Below are 15,488 nucleotides of genomic sequence, written 5' to 3'. Positions count from 1 at the left end.
TGGTGAAGAAGGCGCAAACTCAGGAGGCTCAAGAAATTCGGCTTGGCCCCTAAGACACTCACAAACTTTTACAGATGCACAATTGAGAGCATCCTGTCAGGCTCTATCACCGCCTGGTACGGCAACTGCACCGCCCGCAACAGCAGAGCTGGCCAAAGGGTGATGCGGTCTGCCCAACGCATCAATGGGGGCACACTGCCTGCCCTCCAGGACACTTACAGCACCCGATGTCACAGGAAGGCCAAAAAGTTCATCAAGAACATCAACCATCCGAGCCACAGCCTGTTCACAACACTACCATCCAGAAGGCGAGGTCAGTACAGGTGCATCTAAGCTGGGACCAAGAGACTGAAAAACAGCTTCTTTTTCAAGGCCATCAGGCTGTTAAATAGCCATCATTGCAGCCCAAATAAATGCTTCACAGAGATCACGTAACAGACACATCTCAACATCAATTGTTCAGAGGAGACTGCAGGAATCAGCCCTTCATGATCGAATTGCTGCAAAGAAACCACTACTAAAGGACCAATAAGAAGGAGAGGCTTGGGCCAATGTAACGGATGTGAAATGGCTAGCTAGTTAGCGGGTACGTGCTACTAGCGTTTCAGTCAGTTACGTCACTTGCTCTGAAACCTAGAAGTAGTGTTGCACCTTGCTCTGCAAGGGCCGTGGCCTTTGTGGAGCGATGGGTAACGATGCTTCGTGGGCGACCGTTGTTGATGTGTGCAGAGGGTCCCTGGTTCGCGCCCGTGTCGGGGCGAGGGGACGGTTTAAAGTTATACTGTTACATTGATGCTGTTGACCCGGATCACTGGTTGCTGCGGAAAAGGAGGAGGATGAAAGGGGGGTGAGTGTAACGGATGTGAAATGGCTAGCTAGTTAGCGGGTACGTGCTACTAGAGTTTCAATCAGTTACGTCACTTGCTCTGAAACCTAGAAGTAGTGTTGCACCTTGCTCTGCAAGGGCCGTGGCCTTTGTGGAGCGATGGGTAACGATGCTTCGTGGGTGACTGTTGTTGATGTGTGCAGAGGGTCCCTGGTTCGCGTCGGGGCGAGGGGACGGTTTAAAGTTATACTGTTACACCAAGAAACACAAGCAATGACATTAGACCGGTGGAAATCTGTCCTTTGGTCTGAATAGTCCAAATTTGCGATTTTTGTTTCCAACCACCGTGTCTTTGTGAGACGCAGAGTAGGTGAACGGATGATCTCCGCATGTTTGGTTCCCACAGTGAATCATGGAGGAGGAGGTGTGATGGTGTGGGGTTGCTTTGGTGGTGACACTGTCAGTGATTTTTTTTGAATTCAAGGTACACTTAACCAGCATGGCTACCACTGCATTCTGCAGCGAAACGCCATCCCATCTGGTTTGCGGTTAGTTGGACTATCATTTGTTTTTCAACAGGACAATGGAGTGCTACATCAGATGACCTGGCCTCCACAATCACCCGACCTCACCCCAATTGAGTTGGACCACAGAGTGAAGGAAAAGCAGCCAACAAGGGCTCAGCATATTCGGGGACTCCTTCAAGACTGTTGGAAAATCATTCCAGGTGAAGCTGGTTGAAAGAATGCCAAGTGTGCAAAGCTGTCATCAAGGCAAAGGGTGGCTACTTTGAAGAATCTAAAATCTAAAAAATATTTTGATTCGACACTTTTTTGGTTACTACATGAATCCATGTGTTATATCATAGTTTTGATGTTTTCACTATTATTTTACAATTTAGTCAATAGTAAAAATAAAGAAAAAACATATTTTGACTGGTACTGTACTTTTTTCCCCTAATTTAATGTGTCTATACTGTATTCTATTCTACTCTATTTTAGTCAATGCAACTCCGACATTGCTCGTCCTAATATTTATAACGAGTGTGCTTAGAGTCGGGAAGCAAGTTCAGGGAGTGAGTGTTTAAATAAATAAAATAAATAATGAACAAGAAACACAAACAACGCACCGACATGAAAACAGAGTCAATAACACCTGAGGAAAGAACCAAGGGGAGTGACAGATATGGGAAGATAATCAAGGAGGTGATGGAGTCCAGGTGAGTGTCATGAGGTGCTGGTGCGCAAGACGATGGTGACAGGTGTGCGGGATAATCAGCAGCCTGATGACCTAGAGGCCGGAGAGGGAGTATACCTGACAATATATTTATTATACTTTTACTTTTAGATTTGTGTGTATTGTTGTGAATTGTTAGATACTACTGTACTGTTGGAGCTTGGAAGACAAGTAATTCGCTACACCCGCAAAAACATCTGCTAAATATGTGTATGTGACCATTTTGATTTGATTTATGTGGGATGAATGCCAGCAAAGCCACTACACAACACTAAACAATACATGAATTGCACTATAACGGCGACAAACGGTGCCCACAAACTGTTAGGGCCTACATAAAGCTGTCCCAACACGTTACCACTACTACACCTGGCTATCAGCGAAGCCTTGTCTGGCAGCGAAACAGTTCATTCAGTCTCATTTACTGCTTTAAAAAAAAAACATTGCTCATATGGCTGACTTGCTTAAACAAATGTGGTTTCTACTGACAATTGAGATGTACAAACTATGGCATAAGGGGACGACAAGCGGATAATAGGCAATCCGTAATTTCGATTAAGGCATTAACGAGCGAGTGACGACGGACGTAGTCAATATAACTATTTGTTCAGCACTTTTGAAATATACAGCGACAGAATTCAGAACATGGGCTGTTCTTACAGTGTTCTCCCTGTACACCAAGTCAGAACCATAGGATAAATAAAGGGCTCTTACAATATTCAATGATTACATTTCTCTAAAACAGGTTATAGGCTACATGTGCACCACCAAATTAGAACAGTAGGCAAAATTAAAAGGTGAAAGTAGACCAAATTACTGGGGTGAGGCACATTGAACGCTTTGCGTGTCAAAAAAGATACATGTCAAATAACACTATTTTAAATGTTAAATAAGCTTTTAATTTGACACGTCAAATAACACAATTCTATTATAGAATGAATTTGCATGTGCAAGCCAAGCACCACCACTATTATCAGTAGCACTGTCAAAGCTGTACAAAAAAAGTCTGCAAACAAGCACACACCGGCCAATACCGTGTTATTGAAAATAGACCAAATTATTAAGGCACATGGGCTACAGCTTACTACACAACATACACTTAGTATTACTTTCTTAGCTACAGTATACATATCTCCCTTGCATATTACATCATTTATGCAGCAGCATAACTGTTACGGATACAGGTATCCTGTGTGTGTTTCTTTTCTCTCCTTCTCCCCTCACAGGTGGCAATCATCATTCCCCAATCAGTCACCAATCAGTCATCAATCAGAAGACACACCTCCTCCTGTTTCCATTACCCCTTTCCCTTGGTTTAAAAACCCTGTCAGTTGTTCTCTTTGGAGCTCAATCTCTCTGTCATGCAATCTCTCTCTAGATCTCTTGTGTGTTGCAACTACGTGTCACTTTGTCTGTTACCCTGTGAGTTTTGTTTTGTTATGGGGTTTGACTGTTTGTTTGATGGTGGGAAAAGGGGGTACCAAGATAAGTCGCACATGGGCATACACTACCCATAGGAATACTTTGTCTAAGAATACTAGTTAGAACTGGGTGGACCACCCACTGTATTTTTGGTTAGTTAACTAGCTGTTGTTGAAGTAGTCTAGCTTAGGGGTGTTTTTGGAATACTTATTTCTTTCCTTGGGTCCAGCTCAGCCCCTTTTACTGCCCCCCTTTACCGTGTGTTTACCAAATAAACCATGAGTGTTTGACGGTAATTTAGGTGTCTGTGGTTATTTCGGTCTCACTGTTACTTTTTCACTACTATAATTTGCACGAGTTATGTTACGGGTCTCGTTACCATTCCCCCTAGACTGCCGGGCCAAAAGGATTCGTAACAATAACGTTATATGACATTTTTGGACTCACCTTGTGCTGTGCTCACTTTAACAGAAAGGTGGCGCGGAGGTCCTGTGTGGGCAAATTGTCATAAAAAATTGTCATCGAAGTCTGGCATTCTCTGGATTTATGGTGTGAACTCGGAAAAAAAACACACAGCCACTCCACTGAATAGCAGGCTAGTGGTTGCTTTGCGATGCTTGCAGTTAGCCACTGATTCCTTCCAAGGATTAAAAAGGATTTGCCAGTAGATTGTCGACTTGATTCATGATGATGACTGCTAGGTAAGATTCTGAAAGTATGATGTTGACATGATCAGTCAAATCAAAGCTACTGTAAATATAATGTGATTTGACCTCATTTTATCTGTGGCCAATGACCTTGAGCCTTCTTGGAAGGGCTCTTCTAATGTAACTCTATGGCAGGGCCCAAAGGGGACTTAGACACATAGTGTCCCCATGAGTGACAGAACACTGAGCCAATCACGGCACAATGCTCCTATTTTCTGCTGACTTGCCCCACTACCACAGAACACTGAGCTAGGCTGAAACACCTGCATTTTGGAGCTGCCTTACTCAAGAAAACAAAAGAGACAATGACTGTATATGGCTTTATTAACTCAATGATATATGTTTTACATTGTTTGCAAACTGATGTGACATGTATTAATGCCAAAATAGGAAATCACCCCCCCCCCCCCCAAATAATATATGTACTATTTTGTTTTTGCTATAAATGTGGGGCTCAAAACAAGTGGGGCTCTGCCACACCTGCCCTGAATGACGGGTCGCCACTGACTATATTATGACGAGATTGTGATGTTTGTCAGTTTTTGGGGGGGCTGTTCAAGCACACATTTTCCCCTTGAGGCTAGTTGAAGTTTGGTAGCCGAAGTCTACGCCCAGTCGTGGATGATTAGTCAATAGTAGGGATTCTTTAGTTAAGTGTTTGTCATTCAACAACAGACGACTAGTTTTCATGTACATGTTTTCACTTGAGAAATACTGTATCAAACATCTTAGTTGGATGTAAAAATGTGCAACTAAGTCCACCTCTGCATAAATGTCCAAATTATTTATGTATTTCTTGACTTAGTAGATTCATTCAGACTATTTTGAGGAAGTGTACTGGTTTACATCATCTCAAGAGGGACAAACAGTAATATTGTCGCTTTTTCAAGCAAAGGTATTTCATGGAAATGGGAGCACAGATGTTCACTTCGCCTAGATGAATTCTGCTAGGAGCAAACCGAACCTGTGGACACCTTTATTCGACAAGGAGTCATGCTGAGACCAAGGTCTCTTTCACACCAATACACATCAATTATAGACACCAATATACACATCAATATTAATTCACATCAATACACTAAAAGCAAAACACAATCATAGAAAACAAACACATTCTTCAGTCAGCCTTTTGAAGTGTCCTAGACGCACCAATTCATTGAATTTTAGAGAGCCTTGGAGATTATCCACAAGTAAGGTGCAAAACAACTAAAGGCAAATTGACCTAACTCAGTGGAGATAGTCATCCCTGAGACCAGGTCTGGTATCTCCTACGTCTAAGTTAACAATGAAGTATACGGTGGAAGGTCATGCAGGAGGGTTTTATATAAAAAGAGTAAAATGCATTGATCTACGAGACTTCAGAGGGCCAGTCTACTTTCTGATACAGAATGCAGTAATGTGTACTGAACCTATCGCCCGTAATAAAGAGTAGTGAGCTATGGTAACTGTATCCAATGGCTTCGATACAGTGGCAGTTGCATTCAAATAGACAATATCCCCATAGTCTATCACCGAAATGAACGTTGACTGAATTATTTGTTTTCTGCTATTTAATGAAAGGAATGACCTATTCTTAAAACAATAACAATTCTTAACTAACTCATTAACATGCTTTTTGAAAGATCGCTTTTCGTCAATCCAGATGCCCAGATATAAGCAGGGACACGCTCATAAATCAGCAGATGCATTTTTACGTGATTTGGAAAGGAACATATACGTGGATTTAACATCTCTAATGCTGTTCCACCTCTGACTCTGGCAAAAAAAACTACTATGCAGATATCAGCTAGGAGGGATCTGATAGAATCTAGCCTGAGAAATCCGATTTGATGGTAAATTTGCCAGCCTTAAAGGCCCAGCGCTTTCAAAAACGTGATTTTTTTCTGTGTTTTATATACATTTTCACACTTAGGTTGGAATAATATTGTGAAAATGCCCTTTTAGTGTACGAGCTGATTGAAAAGGCCACCTGAAATGTCAGCCTGTTTTGGTGGGAGGGACTTTTGGCCTGCCTGGCGACATCACCAGGCTGTATAAGTTAATAGACAAATGACAGACAGCAATTTTCTTAGGCTCGGTCAATAACACCCCACACACCTCAGATGCTACTATATTTATTTATTGACCATTTTAATTGAAAACAATCACAGTAAGGTACTTAATTGTTACCCAGAAATGATTTGATATTGAGATAAGAACAGCTGCATTGGACCTTAAAAAAAAACATTAGGGTGTTGGTGACAGAATGGACCTCTAACAGTGAGCATGGGTCCTCCATGAGTCCTCTCTTTCATTGGTCATTCAATATTCCTCCATGTTTGGGCCATTTTTGGCATTCACACTGAAGAGGCCCTGATTTCCATGTGCCCCCAGTGTCAGTGGGGCACATAGCTAACCCATCAGTGCTTCATCAGCAGGTGCTGCATGTCAGCACCTCACATGATGCACTTCAAACAAGCCATCTCACTACTGCACATGTAGGCCCTGACGTTCATTTGCTCAAAATAGTGTCCTTAGACTGTTACCATCTTTTCTCCCCTGGGCTTTCAAGCAAGTCAACTCTGTCTGCTAATAAGGAGAGTGAGTTTGAAGATGTTAAGGGTGGTGTCTAGGATTGTCTATGATGTTTGTAAAGTTAGGAGAAGGGATGGTTAAGCCCATGTCTTTGAACTACGGTGTGGGATCAGACAGATATTTGCACAGCAAATTTTTTAATCCCTAACTAATCACTTGGTGAGTCCAGTGTGGGTGGAGGTTTTTGGGGGTAATGGAGGGGTATGGGGGGCTGACGTGGTGGCCAGGCACATTCCTCATGTCAATGACACTTTTGCTCCAGGGGATTGTGGGAAAAGTCAAACAGGGTGATCTCCAGAGTGGGCCACTGGATGGCTGGAGCTGTCGAATAAATGCTCCTGTTCCGCTTCCAGCTAGGCCACGTGGACGGCTGGAGCTGTCGACTAAATGCTCCTGTTCCGCTTCCAGCTAGGCCACGTGGACGGCTGGAGCTGTCGACTAAATGCTCCTGTTCCGCTTCCAGCTAGGCCACGTGGACGGCTGGAGCTGTCGACTAAATGCTCCTGTTCCGCTTCCAGCTAGGCCACGTGGACGGCTGCATGCAACGAGACACACACAAACTTACAGCCATGCTAGCCCTAGCCAGACCAAGGCACACTGCATGGCTCCAGGGCCAGGCTTAGTTAGTTATCCCAGGGGCCTTGTCCACAGGATGCCTAATGTTTACTGGATGCCACAGGTGTGTCTGGGAATACATTTTAGAAGTACCTCTCAGCTTTTATACCTAGTGACATGGCTCTGGGTTGGACAAAATAGTCAAATGTCTTCCAATGGCCATCCTGCTTTCTTGATTCATGGTCTCGAAAAGGCTAGGCACACACACACACACACACACACACAATTCTACGCATTTTAGCATCCTTCCCTGTCTGCATTTTACTTTTTATTAAAATATTCATAATCACCATGGAGACAGCGCCAGCCGAGAGAGCAGACAGGAAGCGTGATGGGCAAATTAGTCAGAAGTGCTGCCTAAATGGATGGTAAGGGCAGAGGGGGGGGAGGGAGAGTGAGTGTATATATGTGAGAGAGGGAATCAGAGAGAGAGACCAGGAAAGAGAGAGGAACAGAGAACCATCTCCATTTCACCATTCAGCTGTGCCTCATATTGCCGAAGCACTCCGCCAGATCACAACCCACTAACTGATAGAGAAACAAATTAAGGAAAGGCTGTTCAAATAGATATGCTTCTAAAGGAGATTTAAGGAGTGGAACTGATTGTTCATGTCGGATTCCGGCGCTTCAGAGCCCTCACCCAGGGGGCTTGGCTTTCAAAGCTGGGTGACTCGCACACAGAAACAGTCCATTAACAAAGTTCACCTCTCCTCAGTGCCCCCTTCCTCCTCCTTCCTTACAGCCCCCCTCTCCTCAGTGCCCCCTTCCTTACAGCCCCCCTCTCCTCTCCTTCCACACCAGCCCTCTCCTCAGTGCCCCCTTCCTTACAGCCCCCCCTCTCCTCTCCTTCCACACCAGCCCTCTCCTCTCCTCAGTGTACCCTTCCTCCTCCTTCCTTTACAGCCCCCCCTCTCCTCTCCTTCCACACCAGCCCTCCCCTCTCCTCTCCTCAGTGCCCCCTTCCTCCTCCTTCCTTTACAGCCCCCCCTCTCCTCTCCTCAGTGCCCCCTTCCTCCTCCTTCCGTACAGCCCCCCCTCTCCTCTCCTTCCACACCAGCCCTCTCCTCTCCTTTCCTCAGTGTACCCTTCCTCTCCTCTCCCTCCACACCAGCCTTCTCATAAGCAGCAGCCCAGTTCTTGCTGATGATGTTCCAGGGAGATGTGCTTTAATATATAGGCTGGGGACAATCTGAGTGTGGTGAATAGAGGGCCGGAGTTACAGTCCTGATTACGATGACTACTGGGGGGGTTACAATAAAATAAATAGCTGCAGGTTTAAAGAAGAAGAGAGATCATTGGCCATACACAGAGACAGAGGGGTTCTGAACAGCACAGAGCACAGAGCAGTAGCTCAGCCATTGAGTCCCTGGATTAGAGTGTCATGGGACCAGGCAGGACCATTACCCTTGCCTGGCTACCCATCCACATCACACTGACATTTCTTCTCCACGATGAGTCTTGATTTGCCTCCCTCCCCAACGATTTCTAGAACGCGAACACATTTTGACCATTCTGATTGGTCCCAGAAACCGATGGGTTGGGCCAGAGCCAGCCTACATGATGACATGATCAACTTTGATACTCTGATTGGTTAGATTTGTTAGAGATGATCCAATCGCTGATTCTTTGTTTTGTACAACGCCCCACATTTTGAAGTCACACAAACAAGTTGTAGGATGGCAGTTTCATACTGAATGTATGTAGCGAAAGCCAGATCAAGGGAATTACATTCAGGGTGAGTCCTCAGGCAACCATTACCCCTGAGTAAAGGAGCTCAAACCCAACCCTCTTACTCAGATGGAGAGGAAAAGACTGCCTGATAGAATGAAGCCTGCCGCAGTCTAACAGATAAGTGCTGCAAAATTACTGTAAGTGGAGCAGAATGAGGAAGATGGGTTTCTTCCTGATGGTCCGAAAGTCTCAAGATCAATTTTCATTGATGAATGCTTTAGAAGATGATCTCTTTTGGACTTGGTGGTGAGATAAATGAACTGGTGACCAGAGAGGTGCAGGTTTAAATCCCAGGTTGGGAAATGTTGATATCGGTTGTTAACCTTCACTTTAGTCAGTCTTGGATTATTCTAGCCCTGGCCTTCAGATTCCCACCCATGTTGTTCTTTAAAGTTGTTATTTATCATTTTTATCTCTGTGCTCTGTTCTGTGTGTCTGTGGTCTTAAGGGCAAGGAAATATTTCAAGAAGATATGCTTCAATGTGAGCAAGGTGCATAATACAGATTCCACAGACTGCTCTGCTCAAGACATGGAGACTTGAGATTAGTGTGAGAGTCAGACATTGAATGAGGTGCAGTAGTGAAGGTTTTTATTTGATGGGAAAAGAGGAGTGGAAAAGGAGAGGAAATCTCTGAGGAGGAGAGATAGAGAGAACAAGAGCCAGAGAGAGAGAGAGAGAGAGCAAGATATGGATGGCAGGCAGCAATTACTGAGGCTCCATGCGCAAAGAGCTGTGTGTGTGTGTAAGAGTGAGAGAGAAAAGGAAAGATAGGGAGGGAGGGAGAAAGGGAGAGGGAGGATTGAGATCTCTGCCTGGGCCCCTGCTGACACTCATACAGGCAGATCACAGGCTCATCATGTCAGCTCTGTTTGTGGCAACCCTCCCTCATCAAATGACAAATTTGCTCCACGTTTACCTTTATCAGATCTGGGGAGGGGGAGCGAAGGAAAAGAGATGAGAGAACAGGGGGGGGGAGTTGCGAGTGCCTCTCTGCCACCGCCATTGTCAAGGGGCCAATTACTTGCTCCTCCGACAGCAACTCTGCCATCCCAGCCTTTCATTCGGCCGCCTGCCCTCTTCCTCCTCATCGTCTCTACTGCCACTGCAACATCTGCCTCTGAATATGCAATGAGTTTGTCAAGGAAGAGAAAACCCTACATCCTGCACAAAGCTAATATTTGCGAACATCAAACCTGTCTGTTGTGGCTTGAGCGGGATGCTGCAGGTGCTGCTGGGAGTCTCTCCCCCTCCAGCGGTAAGATTACTGGCCCTGTTACTGACTCCTCGCCTCGCTGCCCTCCTACTCCTCCTCCTCTTCCTCTCTTCCCCATTGGCCATCCTCCCCTTATCGCCCATGCTGTTCCATCATTTTCTAATGGAGTCTTAATTAACTGGACCAGGGCTCATCAGTGTGGTAATTACTGTGGAACGCTTGCCTATCAAAATGAAAACGCTATATCAACCAATTTCTTTAATTTGTGTTTTTCATCAGAAATGATTGCTTATGGGTACCTTCATGTGTGTGTAAATTATTACTATTCTCAGATTTTTGATGTGTATGAAAATGTTTTTCTTTTTGCAAAATGCTATATACTGTATCCATTGTGTAGCTGGAATGGAATGTTCGTATCATGTATATTTTAAATGTGAAATGTGGTTGTCTCACCTAGCTATCTTAAGATGAATGGATAAGAGCATCTGCTAAATTACTAAACTGTAAAATCTAAATGTTTTACATACAGATCTCATATTACTGTATTGAATACTTAATTTTATTTTTTATTTTTTTATCATGTCACAAATGTGTCATTTGTACATTTATTAATAAAAAATGTAGCTATTTGTTAAACTTGACTGTGTAAAACCTAGCAGTACTACTTATTTCTCTGAGAGTGAGGTGGATACACAGCATTTTGCAAAGAAACATCATTATTTGTCCCTGTGAACTGAAACCGTCAAGTGATAGATTTTAAACAAATAGATGTCTGTCCTAGAACAACCCCATGTGAAAAAACACCACTCTCTTTCATCATTTACCAACATTTCTGAAAATGGATATATAGCGTTTTGGAATGAATCTCTTCAATTTATCAAAGTTTGACCACCGAAAAGGAGACAGTGAAGGCTTGGGACTAACTGTGTTTTTGCATTTGCAGTATATTATGAACTGGTAGGCAGAATGATCAGGACAAGAGGATCACAGGAGTGCCAACAGTGACTGTAAATTAATGAAGATCCCCTTGAATAAAGATCTCCATCATCTGATTACACTATCATACATGTCACATCAGAATGAGGGAATGAAGAGAAAACGATATCCTCTTCTCTGTCACAAGGTAGATAGAGAGACAGAACCAGTGCCAGGGACACAGAGAGAGAGAGAGACAGAACAAGAGCCAGGGACACACACACAGAGAGAGAGAGACAGAACCAGAGCCAGGGACACAGAAAGAGAGAGAGACAGAATAAGAGCCAGGGACACAGAAAGAGAGAGAGACAGAACAAGAGCCAGGGACACACAGAGAGAGAGACAGAACAAGAGCCAGGGACACACAGAACAAGAGCCAGGGACACAGAGAGAGAGAGAGAGAACAAGAGCCAGGGACACACAGAGAGAGAGTGAGAGACAGAACAAGAGCCAGGGACACAGAGAGACAGAACAAGAGCCAGGGACACACAGAGAGAGAGAGAGACAGAACCAGAGCCAGGAACACACAGAAAGAGAGAGAGACAGAACAAGAGCCAGGGACACACAGAAAGAGAGAGAGAGAGAGACAGAACAAGAGCCAGGGACACACAGAAAGAGAGAGAGAGAGACATCCTCCTCCCTCCCCTCTGGTTTGCTCTTGGAAATCTTTGGAACGCAATCAACACTCAATGAGAGATGAGGCGAGAGAGTGAAATAGAGAGAGAGTGAAATAGAGAGAGAGTGAAATAGAGAGAGATGAGGCAAGAGAGTGAAATAGAGAGAGATGAGGCGAGAGTGTGAAATAGAGAGAGCGACAACGAGAGGGAAGTGTACTGACAGGAGACACTCTGACAGCTGTCTTTTTCCCAGGCAGCTCTCTGTCTCTGTAGACTGATGAAGATTATAAATAGAGAGAGATGAGGCGAGAGAGTGAAATAGAGAGAGATGAGGCGAGAGAGTGAAATAAAGAGAGATGAGGCGAGAGAGTGAAATAGAGAGAGATGAGGCGAGTGTGAAATAGAGATGAGGCGAGAGAGTGAAATAGAGAGAGATGAGGCGAGTGTGAAATAGAGATGAGGCGAGAGAGTGAAATAGAGAGAGATGAGGCGAGATAGTGAAATAGAGAGAGCGACAACGAGAGGGAAGTGTACTGACAGGAGACACTCTGACAGCTGTCTTTTTCCCAGGCAGCTCTCTGTCTCTGTCTCTGCAGACTGATGAAGATTATAGAGAGAGAGAGAGAGAGAGAGAGAGATGAAAAGAGAGGGGGCAGAGGAAGAGATTATAGAGAGAGGGACAAGAGATTGACAGAGAGGGAGTGGGAGAGAATAGAGAGAGTGAAAGAGAGATATTGGGGAAAGGGAGAGAGCATTAGCATAATGTCCTCCACCACAGTAGGTCCCTGAGGCTCCCCGTGCTGGATAACAGAGGGCCAATACTCTTAATTCAATCTCTTTATTTTTTCTAATACTTCAGAAATTAATAATTCTGCGCCCCCCCCCCCACCCTCTCTCATCCACAAACCACCGTGAGCGCTGAGCTGAGCTGCCTAACTTTGTAACTTTAACCCAACCAATTGATGTGAACAGGCCTTGAGGCAGACCTGCTAATGAATGGATAGAGGAGAAAGAGGAAAGTTAAAAGATGGTCTTTTATAAAGTAATTTAAGAAAATCCTGTTAGCTGGATCAAGTACAAGAGTATAATTTCTCAAAATGGGAAAAATAAGAGCTTTTTCCCCTCACGCACTGAAAATGTAGGAGTTAGAGAGATAAAGAGAAGGAATCAATTGAGCCAGTAAATAGTGCTGATTGTAGAGGGGTTGGGATGGTAGGATGGCACACGGCGGTGGGATGGGGGGCACTGTGTTAAAGTAGATAGAGCCCTGCCACAGGCTCACTAATCACACTGCACCTCCCACATGGCCAGTTCAGGGCTAGGCTGAGGTTGTGGCTGGGTAGCCAGCAGGCACTCAGGATGGTTGCCCATGGTGGATACAGTAGGACTAACCGAGCTTATTCATGTTTGCTACTGTTCACTGCAATAAGCCAGGTAAATCAAATCATATTGTATTCATCACGTTTCGTAAACAACAGGTGTAGATTAACAGTGAAATGCTTACTTATTGGCCCCAATGGGGCGGCATGTAGCCTAGTGGTTAGAGCATTGGGCCAGTAACCGAAAGTTTGCTGGATCGAATCCCGAGCTGACAAGGTAAAAATCTGTCGTTCTGCCCCTGAGCAAGGCAGTAACCCACTGTTCCCTGGGCGCCGAAGACGTGGATGTCGATTAAGGCAGCCCCCCACACCTCTATGATTCAGAGGGGTTGGGTTAAATGTGGAAGATATATTTCAGTTGAAGGCATTCAGCTGTACAACTGACTAGGTATCCCCCTTTCCCAATGCAGAGAAAAATAAAATAGAGAAATAATAGAAAAGTAAAATACGTAATAATAAATATACATTGAGCAGCGATAAATTAGCTATATGTACCAGCACCGAGTCTATGGAAGGGAAGTGTATGACATGTAATTAAAAATAAAATGTTATGAATTTAATAAGGAATATTGTAAATGACTGTGTAACTGCATTTATTTTGACGTTATTGTTTTTACATAAAAAAATAAGCCACTGATAACTTAGAATATCAAGTCTGAAAAGAGATAATTAACATAAAAACACCTTTTTCTTAGATTTGATTTGATTTAACTTAAAAAAAAAATGTATTTGTGTGAACTGAGGTGTCCAGGTTATCTGCTGTAGTCAGTGTCCCAGTGTTGTCTTCTCCAGGCTAGTACTAACACTGACACTACAGTGTGGACAGATCCACACCTGTCAACAGACAGCATGTTAACCAGACAGACGATATACTGTAGATCAAATCAGATTATCACACAGTTGCCATCTCAAAGGGAAGTGATCTGTCACAAAGGCTTGGCCAGGCTCAGTCAGTCAAGAGTGTCAGTAAGTTAATTGCAAAATGTGGTGGTCTCGTAAAGGTCAATTCAGTGCGAAGAGATACCTGAACCTCTATTCACTCTTTTATAGACTTGATAAACTTGATGACGTTGATAACTTTGGTCTCAGGGATTGAGTGAAGGAATAATAAACCATTATGAAGGTATGATAATTATATGTTCAAGGTCACTTTATAGGTTGCTTTTCAACAGAAATGTACATTACCGTAATATGAGTAGCATGTGTTGAAAATGTGTTTAAACTGCAGTGGACAATTTCCCCTGGATAAGAAAACACTTGCCTCATATGCACTATAAAACATATTCTAATACAATATGATAACATTAATAATTATTTTAGAATATATATTTATATTGTAATATCCCCATGTCTAATTGTGTGTAAGTTGTTGAAGTGTAGAACTGATATCTCAAACAAATATTGCTTCCACATAGGCCTATCTACAATTACAATAATATTGAACTAGCCTTAAAACACTGTAATTACACAATTACAGATGATTAATTATATATATATCAAATACAAAATGTATCCATATTTATCCTTTAATCATGAACATGTAACAACAGTGTGTTACGTGTGAGACAGTGAGATATTCACATTTCAATATTGAAAATAAAGGCCTAATTGCATCCTATACACTCACAGGATATTTAGCAAAACATAGAAATTGTTGTGCAAATGATTTTGATGTACATGTAGTACAGTAAGCCCAGACATTGACCATTAAACCCCTCGATCAGGCGATCCCCCTCTGTACAATGCTCTCATTGATACAGTGTGGATGACTGCTCTCTGAAGGTATGCCAAACAGCATGCATTATTTGATGTTAAATCCCTCGTGTATTATGACTGGAAAGTAATTGTAAGTATTTGTATTTGTTTCTTTTGCTGTGGTGTGTTCTGGGTAATTCTTAATACCTTCCAGAGATTATACGGTAACTCCCAAACTCCAATGATTATAATTAAGCCTGACTTGGATATAAAATGAGCAAATACCAATTTAGTTTTGCAACGTGTGAGGGAGCATCTCTGTGTTTCTCCTCTGTGTCCCCTTGTGTCTCTATTTCTGTATATGCTCTGGTGTCTGTGTTTTATGTTTGATGGTTGTCTCTGTGTGTGTGTGTGTCTCTGTGTTGTGTGTGTCTGTTTGCCTGTGTGTGTGTGTGTGTGTGTGTGTGTGTGTGTGTGTGTGTGTGTGTGTATGTGT

The sequence above is a fragment of the Salvelinus namaycush genome, chromosome 15 (genome assembly GCF_016432855.1).
Source record: "Salvelinus namaycush isolate Seneca chromosome 15, SaNama_1.0, whole genome shotgun sequence".
Classification (NCBI taxonomy): domain Eukaryota; kingdom Metazoa; phylum Chordata; class Actinopteri; order Salmoniformes; family Salmonidae; genus Salvelinus; species Salvelinus namaycush.
The sequence above is the reverse complement of the archived record's forward strand: the minus strand, read 5'-3'. Positions refer to the sequence as shown.